The sequence below is a fragment of the Haliaeetus leucocephalus genome, unplaced genomic scaffold (assembly GCF_000737465.1).
Source record: "Haliaeetus leucocephalus isolate CR32 unplaced genomic scaffold, Haliaeetus_leucocephalus-4.0 Scaffold871, whole genome shotgun sequence".
Classification (NCBI taxonomy): domain Eukaryota; kingdom Metazoa; phylum Chordata; class Aves; order Accipitriformes; family Accipitridae; genus Haliaeetus; species Haliaeetus leucocephalus.
In genome coordinates, this window is record NW_010973307.1 from 2572246 (window position 1) to 2581719 (window position 9474).

At 44.7% G+C, this 9474-nt stretch overlaps 1 long non-coding RNA gene across 1 annotated transcript; it reads right to left on the bottom strand.

The window, feature by feature from the left end:
* Positions 1–1240: 1240 nt before the first annotated feature.
* On the bottom strand, positions 1241–5614 carry LOC104841455. The gene is made up of 2 exons (XR_775362.1): positions 5030–5614; positions 1241–2696 (listed from the first exon to the last, which is right to left on the bottom strand). It is a non-coding gene; the product is annotated as an uncharacterized LOC104841455 (long non-coding RNA).
* Between the last annotated feature and the right edge of the window lie 3860 nt (positions 5615–9474).

Here is a 9474-nt window from a genome sequence, read left to right on the forward strand (position 1 = left end):
TCCATATAAAATTATTAGATAATCTTTATAATCTAGGATGATGAGTTTAAAAACCTTGCTTTTGAAGTTTAATAGTGCTTTTATTGAAATAAAGGCAGTTTATTCCTTATTTGATGTGTTTCAGGCACTGGGTGCTGTAGATGAACTTTTCAGGATCTTTCTGCATTTACAGTGAAGTTCCCTGTAGGACAGGTAGTAGAGCTGGAATTCTATATTTCTTTTTTTAATTAGTATCATTTTGCTGTCATTCCTGCAGACTGAACTGTAATTGACATTTTTCCATCACCCCCACTGGCAGAATGAGGACTGTCAGAATGGGGAAGGGAACTGCAGGCTGTCTTTAGCTCTTTATTTTTCCACAGCTTTTTGTTGGAGCAAGATACAAACATATATCAGCATATGCTTTAGCTAAAAACAAGAGCTTGCCAACTCAAGCAGGTTGGGAATTTTCCATCCACAGAAAGAGCAATCTCAGAAAAAAAAAAAAGTCCTTGGGGCAATAAGGGGGTTTTTGCCTAAATCATTCAATTTTCTTTTCATTCCCCTTAATCAAAAGTCAGCATTTTCTTGAACTAAATCCAAAGTGTTTCAAGTCACACCAGCATTTAGTTGCATGACTTCAGGCCACTGTTTGCCTGCTGGGACTGCAGCTTTGGGTGCCATACATTTGTAGCCTTTCCAAAATAAATAGGAGAACCAAGTGCTTGATCACCAAGTCCCAAAGGGAACATGGATTCAAGAGACAATTTGCAGAAGATAGCTCCATAGTGAGTGTTAAACATGACAATCCAGATATAACTTCTGTCTCAAGAAGTCATTGAACCGCTTATGAGTGCAGTCTGGGAAATATCCCATTCCCTATATTCTCTCCTTAAATATCCACTGATGATGGTTGCTGGAGACCAAGCATGGAGATGCTTATACTTTCGCTCTGACCAGCATGGTCATTCTTACATGCTTGCATTAAACCAGCTCAGCTCTGTTTCTCATGGCAGTGTCCTGCTCTTGGGAGACGTTGTCTGGGCAGGAGTCCAGAGCATGAAAATACAACATATAAAGTATCCCAGGCCCCTCTGAGCATACAGCTCAGTGAGCTGGAACCTTTAGCTCAGCAGCCCAAGAAGGAATCCTGAAATTTTAAAATGCTTTTGTTAAAGGTACCTAAAGGAAATACTCTGGCAAGCTTAACTAAATCAAGAAAAAAGTGTCATAGAAAAATATGCGTGTATACTTTTTTTTCTGAGGTCTTAATTTTCAGTCAGGACAAAGACCAACATTAAAGTATCAGAAACAATTTCCTGGGAGGGAAACCTTTCACAGAGCTCTGCTAGCAAAATAAAACCCTCCACTGCACACACAGATCTCCCCAGCCTGGAGATCAGAGGCAGAGTCAACCACATGTGACAGCTGTTAATCACATCACTTAATGCCTGGCTGGGCAGTACGTGGGCACAGCTACAGGGCATGAGCAGCAGACCCTGCACAAAACACTGCGCCCTGATATGCACTTATACAAAAGGTAAAAGCACTTTAGTTTCACTGTCCAGCCATTTCAAATGCAAGAATGGTTTGTTGTCAAGCCTGCCAAAAAAATCCCTGGCATTTGTTGTAGACACAAGATTCAAGTCAGTTCAGGGTTGGGACAGAGCCTGATTTTTTTTCTTTCTCCTTGATTAAAAGGGAAGTGATGAATTAAATTGTTTCAGAGCATTTCAAAGTTAGGAGAGCAAAGCAAGCAGGACTGGCCACTATTTCCAAGGCTTTCAGACACTAACAAATGGCCAGTTTTTAAAACCTCAGCTCACAGAGTGTGGACATCTTGGAAATGATGGTATAACAGAAGCTGCAGGGGGGAAAATCCTTTGCTCGCTATAGAAGCCGAGTGCTTGCAACTCCTGGCTCCCAAGTGCCTAATTGAGTTTGAAAGAACTGTTAAGTACCATTCACAAAACCAGCTGTCTCTCTTTAAAAGAGGGAAAGCTACAGTAGGAAAATAAACACAAAGAACTCTCTTGTTCGACTGCAGAGCCTCGAAAAATGCATTTAAAGCCCCTGGGGAAGCAAAGCTATGGAAGTATCAGCAGTATCACTCCATCTGCTATAGACTCTGCAGTAGCTTCAGCCAACTGAGTCAAACTAAAGGGTCATCTGAATCCTGCATGCTGTCTCAAAGGCTACCAGCAGCCAGCGAGGGCACAGCACATGGAGGAAAATCTAACAGCTATACTTCCCTGGCATCCTGATACCTTATTGCTCAGGGACTTTGAATCACAGCTGATGTCTTTGTGATAAATAACCCTCAATGGATTTTTCTTTTCCATGTTTAGCTGCTTTTTGAGCCCATACCATGTTTGCCATCTATGATGTCCCACAGCCATAAGCTCCCCAGCTGAACCATACAACCTGCCAAAACAGCACCTTCTTTTGTTTCAAGTGCCACCTGATAATTTCATCTGGTACACCTTAATTCTTGTATGAGGCAGAGCAAATTGTTGTTCCTTACCTTCTCCATGCCAATATACCTTAGACCTCCATCATATCATCACCTCAGCAGTCATGTTTCCAGGCTGAGGAGTCTGCCAACAAATGAAAGAAAAGGGAAGAGCAGAGCCTCTAGCGTAACTCCATGGCTGCTCTCAGGAAGGACACCATGGATCCAGCCTTGCAGTGAGGGCAAACAGACCTCTGCTGGTGTGCTGCAGAGGTAGAAAGAAAAGATCCTGTTGTCTCCAGGGCCCTGATATACACATGCAGTTGAGCAAAAGGGCTTTTTCTGCTTGAGAAGGATGAAGCATGGAGCACCTGAAATTGCTCACCAGTGGTTTTAACTGTACCTGCCAGTCTGACTCAGTGTAAAGTTCTCTTCTACACCAGTATTGTGCCAGGATGGCAGATCCCCCAGACTGACAAAGAAGCAGAAGTGATTTAATAACCCAGTTGCCTCCTCCAGTACCGAGGCAACAATCTGGAGAGTTAAACTGGCACAAACACAAGGTAGACAGAGCTTGCAGCAAGCTGGCCCTGAAACTGCCCCGTCCTCCAGGTTCAGCTGTGATCCAAGGCCTCCCTGATACGGCCCAGCTGGATAACCCTGCCTCCGACAGCAGAGGAGATTGCCAAACTGTGAGAACACAGAGCCCTGCAAGATAAGAAAGGTAAAACCGAGGACAGAGGTAGGCTTGTCGAGATGTGATAGGTAGCTGCTCAAACATGCAAGAGGAAAAACCTCAACGTGGGAAGGCAGAAAACCCTAGAGGGGAGAAAACCCAACCCCAGATCAGTGATGGCATCTCAGCAGCACAGATGTTCCATTCCAGCTAGCAGCCGAGGCCAACCCTCCCACCCGATGAGTGCCTGTCTGGGCAGCAAAGACACTTCAGGTGTCTTTCTCAGTGGTCAGCACAGCCTTGTAGCTCACTAGTCCTCACTTGTGTGTATCCTGCTCACACAGTCTCTGTCCATAACAAAAGGTGCCCCAAAAAGTGCTCCAGGGAGAGAGGAAGGGTTAAAAGTACTGAGAAGCTTATATGTTTTATATTTATCATGGTATCTGGATTTTAAGGTTTTGTGGGTTTGGGCTTTTTTGTTTGTTTTTTAAATCCATGTCCTAGAGACTGCAAACAAGAAAAGCCAGTCTGAAGTTCAGAAACACACTAACAGGGGAATATTGGAAATGCAAGTAAGAAGAGCCAAGGGGAAGAGAGTAGGACATGTTCCAACAAGCTGCTCTGCCTCTCAAGGCCATCACAACAGGGAAGGGAAAGTCAGATCTGAGCCAGGTGTTGAGGCAACATTCTCATCAGAAAGAAATCCAGGGAGCTAAAGAAAGGGAGACGGGACAGCAAAAGGTTGATTTTAACTCAGGAAGGGGGACAGCTTGACCCTTATAGCACAACACTGTCTTCCTCACTCATACAGGAGGTGCCATCTTCTAACAGCAGCTGAATTACAGATTTAAGGGTGGTCCTCATTTGGAGAGCAATGTATGCAGACAGCCCCTAAGGGACCCAACTCTTCAGTACTTAATCCCATTTCTTTTCTTCCCCCCACAACAGTTCCAAACCAGCAACAATTTTAACATGGTGTCACTCGGGTACAATGCAAGCCCAAGCAATGGCAGTATACAGACCATTCCCTACTTCTAAGAGGGGCAAATTATTAAAACACAGTAAACTGGCAAACTCCAGAGCATCTTTTGCACAGCGTGTGGTGAGGCACTCTTCTGAGCTGGGACTTGTGTGTAGCACTGCCAAGAGGGCCAGGGCAGGGACCAGGGTTACTTGGAATGACTGCTGCTGTTGGGAGTGTCCAGCAGCAGATGAGAACCATCCATCCTCTCATAGACAGCACAGTGCCATGGAGCTGACGGCTCCAAGAGTGCTCATGTCACTCTCCCCACTCTGCTTCATGCAGCCACCTTCTTCCTCTCCTTTTCCATGTAGCATCCAGAAGTGCTCCTCTGGTTCAAAGCTCTCTGCAACAGCCTCTCTCCCAGAGCCTCAGGCTTAATCTCCCTCCCGCCTCCTCTTACTTACGGGGTTTTCATGATCTCACCCCTGCTCCCCCTCTGCCCACTTGCTGAATTTGCACACCTTCCTCGCAACCTGCTGTGCTTGGATAGCTGAGCAAAACCAGCTCTTCCCAGCCTTCCACCTGGAGACACAACAGAGCTCTTGCCATAGAGATGTGCTATCCCTTTGGTTTGCTGCTCTGCACGGTACAAGGCTCATGCCCACAGCGCATGGTATTTCTGTAGACCACATATTTTTAGTGCTGTTGACGATCACACAGATGCTAAGTGCATGGCTTTCTGTAACATTAGTAGTGGGCGAGGATTGAGGTATGCCCCCTCTTCACCCCTTTAAGCAAAGGCAGAAAGCTACAGTAGGAAATGCTACATGTTTGATAGCTCAGACCCAGGTTAGTACCTAGAGCTTTGATCTAAGCTGTACAATAGCCAAGCAATATCTGTCCCAAACAGTAAACACACAAGAGGCACATGAGAACAGAGAATTTTGCCTGGACTTACTCACAAAATGCGTTTCTTTGGTCAAGACTGATGCAGATGAAGTAACTCACTTGAGATGACACCAGCAACCCGTGGCAGTGGTAGGACCAGGACTTCAGTCTCCCAAACCCCAGTCCAGTGCCTAAAAAATTAATAAATAAATAAATAAAAAATCAATTGTCCTTCCAGTTTACATGAGGCTCCAGCTGCCGTGACAGAGCCGTAGACGACAGCTCATTAAGCTGCATTGGTTTTCACCTTACACATCTTCCCTGTGACTTAATTATTAAAAGCACAATTGCAACGTTTAACACCACAGATGCCAACTCAGGCTGCGGGGCTTTTCCCTTTTGGATGGGTTACTTATTTTTCTAAACCAATGTGCCACATGGAATCACAAATAGCTGGACCAGCACAAGTGAGGAGGAAAAAAAGAGGTGGAGAACAGCAGCATTTTAATTCAGCATTACCAAAGCCTTCCCCATTGTGGAATGACAGCCTTGCCAACTGCTGGCAACACAGCCAAAATACTTTATGTATTTTATGTTGTGCAAGTGTCCCTTAAGGATCTGTGGAGGAAAGCTTTTTTCCCAGCAGGGCATAGCTTTTTCTACACCCCCACCCCCCCACCCCAAACCTATGGAAATATAGAAACCAGAGTCCTGTACTTACCCCACCGTAGTCCAAATGTCTTTTTTCTCCCTGAAACAGCTGATTAAATAAGAAATGGACAGAATTCTCTTCACTCTAGCAGCAGTGTCATCAGGGCTTCAGGGAGAAGAGGTTCAGGTCAAGTGTAGGTCTCTGTCTAGTGTACCAAGCACTGCACTTACTCAAAGCTGTTCCTACACCACATCTAACCCACTGGTAAACACAGGCTTCAAGACTCCACAACCACAGAGGATATGGCCATGGTAGCTTAGATGCTCTAAGCACCACAAAAAATGGCAGCTGATGAGATGAAGCACAGTACACAAAAGGCAAGCAGTTCTGTGCTCAAGAAAACCCCCTTAACTCTGAAACAACCCTTATAACTGCCAGAAAGTTTTTGACAAGGAAGTTTTTATTTCATAGCATCAAGGAATTACAAGTCAAAAGGAAATGGCTAAAACAGAGAAAACCCTGTAGAAATGTTGCGCTTACCTTGCTGCGGCATCTCAACAAGTTAATACATGTCAGGAAAGAGACACCAGGGAGCAAATTTTCTGTATCTCTTGTACTTTTGAATTATCTGCTTGCCAAAAGGCTGACAACCTTTTTTCCTCCACACACCGATCCCAGGCAACACCCTTCAACCCTGAAACTATTACCCTGTATGGTACCACTACTGATTGGGATGCGCCTAGTGCAAACCCTGGATCAGCATCTTCCCAAGACACTTCCCACTGGACACTTGACTATCCACCTCCTCGCAGAAGGCTCTCCTCCTCCCACACATGTTCCTTGTGTGAAGATTTACATCCTAGACGCACGTGTCAAGCTCAGATCATCAGAGCAATTTCAAAAAAGGCCATCCCAGGTACATGACGCGCTGCCTGACAAAGTAGGTGCTAGAAACTCCTGGAGCTGGACGTGGCTGGGGAGACAGCCTCTGGCAAGCTCTAAGACTAGGGGCTGTAATTATGCCCCTCTCTTTAAATGAGCATGAATGATCCAGTCCACTAGCTTCTGCTTGAGACTTTAGCAAGTAATGAATCAGCTTTTAGCTACTGAGATTAAGTACTCAAAATTACACAGAGCTGGGGTGCAGCAATCAGCCCCCTGAACAAATAAGCAATGTGTTCTATATTTTTCATCCTATAGTTCAAAGGGAATATTGCTGTTGGCACTGTCGTACAGCTATGAACCAAATTAATCCTCTATATGCAATAACAGTTCCCGTAAACTGTTACGGCCTAACCATACAAGCTGTAATAAAGCTGATTTTAATAACTACGCCCAGTGTCTTTAAGACTGATATAACATGCATTTTACCACAGTAAGTCAAACAGTCCATTTAATGGACATTTTGTTCTTACGGTATCCCTCATTTGGCGAGCTACAGCCTTCCCGCACACTGCACAGCAACATAAAAGCCTTCAGCATTTACGGCAGAGTGCCCTACCTGCACAGCCATGACCCACGATGCTTAGGACTGGCTAAAAGGTAAATAGCAGTAAAAAGAAGAGTGAGCTTCAACTCGTTTTGTGTAAACAAGCACAGAAGTACCTTCTCCCTAAAAAGCAGCAGGAGCAAACACTGAATTTATGTGACCAACTTGGTGAATTCCCATAGAAATTCAACAGCAACTTTATGTCTTTTATCCCAAGCAAAAGTTTTGCTCACTAGATCAGCAACCAAAAATTGTCCAACCCCCCCCCCCCCCCCCATTTTGTATAGAAAAAGAGGTTTTCTCCTCTTCTGTGCAATGGCCGGGTTGTCTGCCAGTACTTTAAGGAGGCAGAGGAGGGATGAGATTCTGAGCATTAAGAGTAAACCCTCCATTAGGGAGACCTGCAGCATCAGATAATGTAATCTAAAGCCATCACCAACACTCTTGCAACAGAACATCAAAGGGTCATAGTCTCCAGCTCTGAAAGACAAATACCACAGGCTTGTCTTGACATTTACACAGCAGGATAAACTGTGAGAAACCCAACACAGTCCAGCATCCTTGAGTTACATTCAATGCACAATAGTAGTTCCTCCTCATTGTTTTCTTTCACTGCTTGGGGGCAAAAATTGACAGCATGGAAGAGAACCCTACAATGGCACTAAACAAAAACACTTGGGTTTTCAAAAAAGAAATGTCAATGGTCTCAGTCTGCTGAGTTTTAGCTTCCTCAAGATCTATTTGTGCCACAGCATGTACAAGATACTGGGATTTGGATGCTGCACAGTCACCACCAGCCAGAGGAACCCAATATTTAATGAAGGGAGCTTGTGGACATCCCATCTGCAGGGGTTAAGGGGATTCCCTGCCAGGCTGTCGCTTCTCAGGATACCTGTAGGAACACAATCGCCTTCGTACTCCCGACCCTGCAAAGCCTCAAAGTTGGTCAACAGGTTAGAGAGGGGTGAGACGGGACAGATCTGATGCCAGATGACTTAAGAAAGGGAGGCTTGGAAAGCCAGGCTAGAGTTCAAGTGAGTCACAGACCAGGCACCAAGCAGAGTCTGCCTCTGTCTTCTCCACCCCCTCCCATCAGGTGTTTCTACACATTGAATCAAAACATCATGTTTTACACCAGATATGGGCTAAAGAAATCCATCACAGCTGCCCTGAACAGCCAGTTTGCACATTACAAGCTCTTTAAAGGCATCATGTTTTCATGAGTGGCATCTCAATTGTAGTTTGAATCCAACAAATGGCTTTACATCCTTTCAAGTATTCCACAGCCTTTATGTATTTGGTTTTAAACTGTTGGACTAATGATACCCTCTTACCCCTGCTCAAATAAAAACATAAGAAGAAAAGTTAAATAAAAAAGTTTCAACACTTGATCAGATAGTTATTTTCTCCCCTCTCATCCAAAAAGCAAGCTTAAACCAAATCAGGCTGCCTAATTATAGCTAAAAATATTTTAAAGTATTCCCACTCTGTTTCACCTGGGACTTTTGCAAACATTTTGCACAAATAGGGACTGAATATCAATCTTTTCACATCAAAACCTTCAGCACCCTTCACAGCACAAATGCAGGGCAGCACACACACTCAGAGTCTCCATCTGCTGAAATGCCAAAAGCCACAGAAATTCTTCACCTTCCAGAGGAGTTGCAGACACCACGAATGATGCCGCAGGGAAACACAGCCCAATGATTCACAGCCTACTGACCCACCAGCCAGGAGAGATCCAGGAGTTTCCATGGCTCACAGCCTCCGTTTCCCAAGAGTTCTTTCTCCTTTTTTTGCTCCTTCCCCTGGCAAGTACACCAAAGTACCCCACCTCCCTTAAAAAGGAATAGGTAACGGTGACCCCAGGTCTACTGATGGACTTCTTGCAAGGTTTTGCTTCAGTCTCAACCACTCTCCCCTTGAAGGCATCTGCCTTCCTTTAGAGAGTTCAATACAAGCATAAAATCTTAGCTCATTGAATTGTTTATCCATCATGTGCAGAGCTGGTGTCAAAGGACCAAAATCATGGGAGCAGAGCTCTGCAAGCCATGCACAGACTCAGGGTCTCAACCTTCTCCTTTCCACACAGCCCTGCAGCACAAAGCCCTCTTCTACCATCACAGCATGTGTTCAGCTGTAAAAGAAAGTTTCAGGCAAGAGCTTACATCCAAGTCACACACACACCCCCCTCCAATGAAAAGTGAAGGCAGTACTAAAAAAGAAGATTCAGCACTGTAATTAAAGAACTTTTTAGAGTCTTCAAGGTTTTAATTTGAACAGACGTTTCTACTATGTTCTCAACATATCTACAGCAAAGTTTACAGCCACTTTGTATCTGTTTTTCTCCCCCCCCAAATGGCTACACAATTTG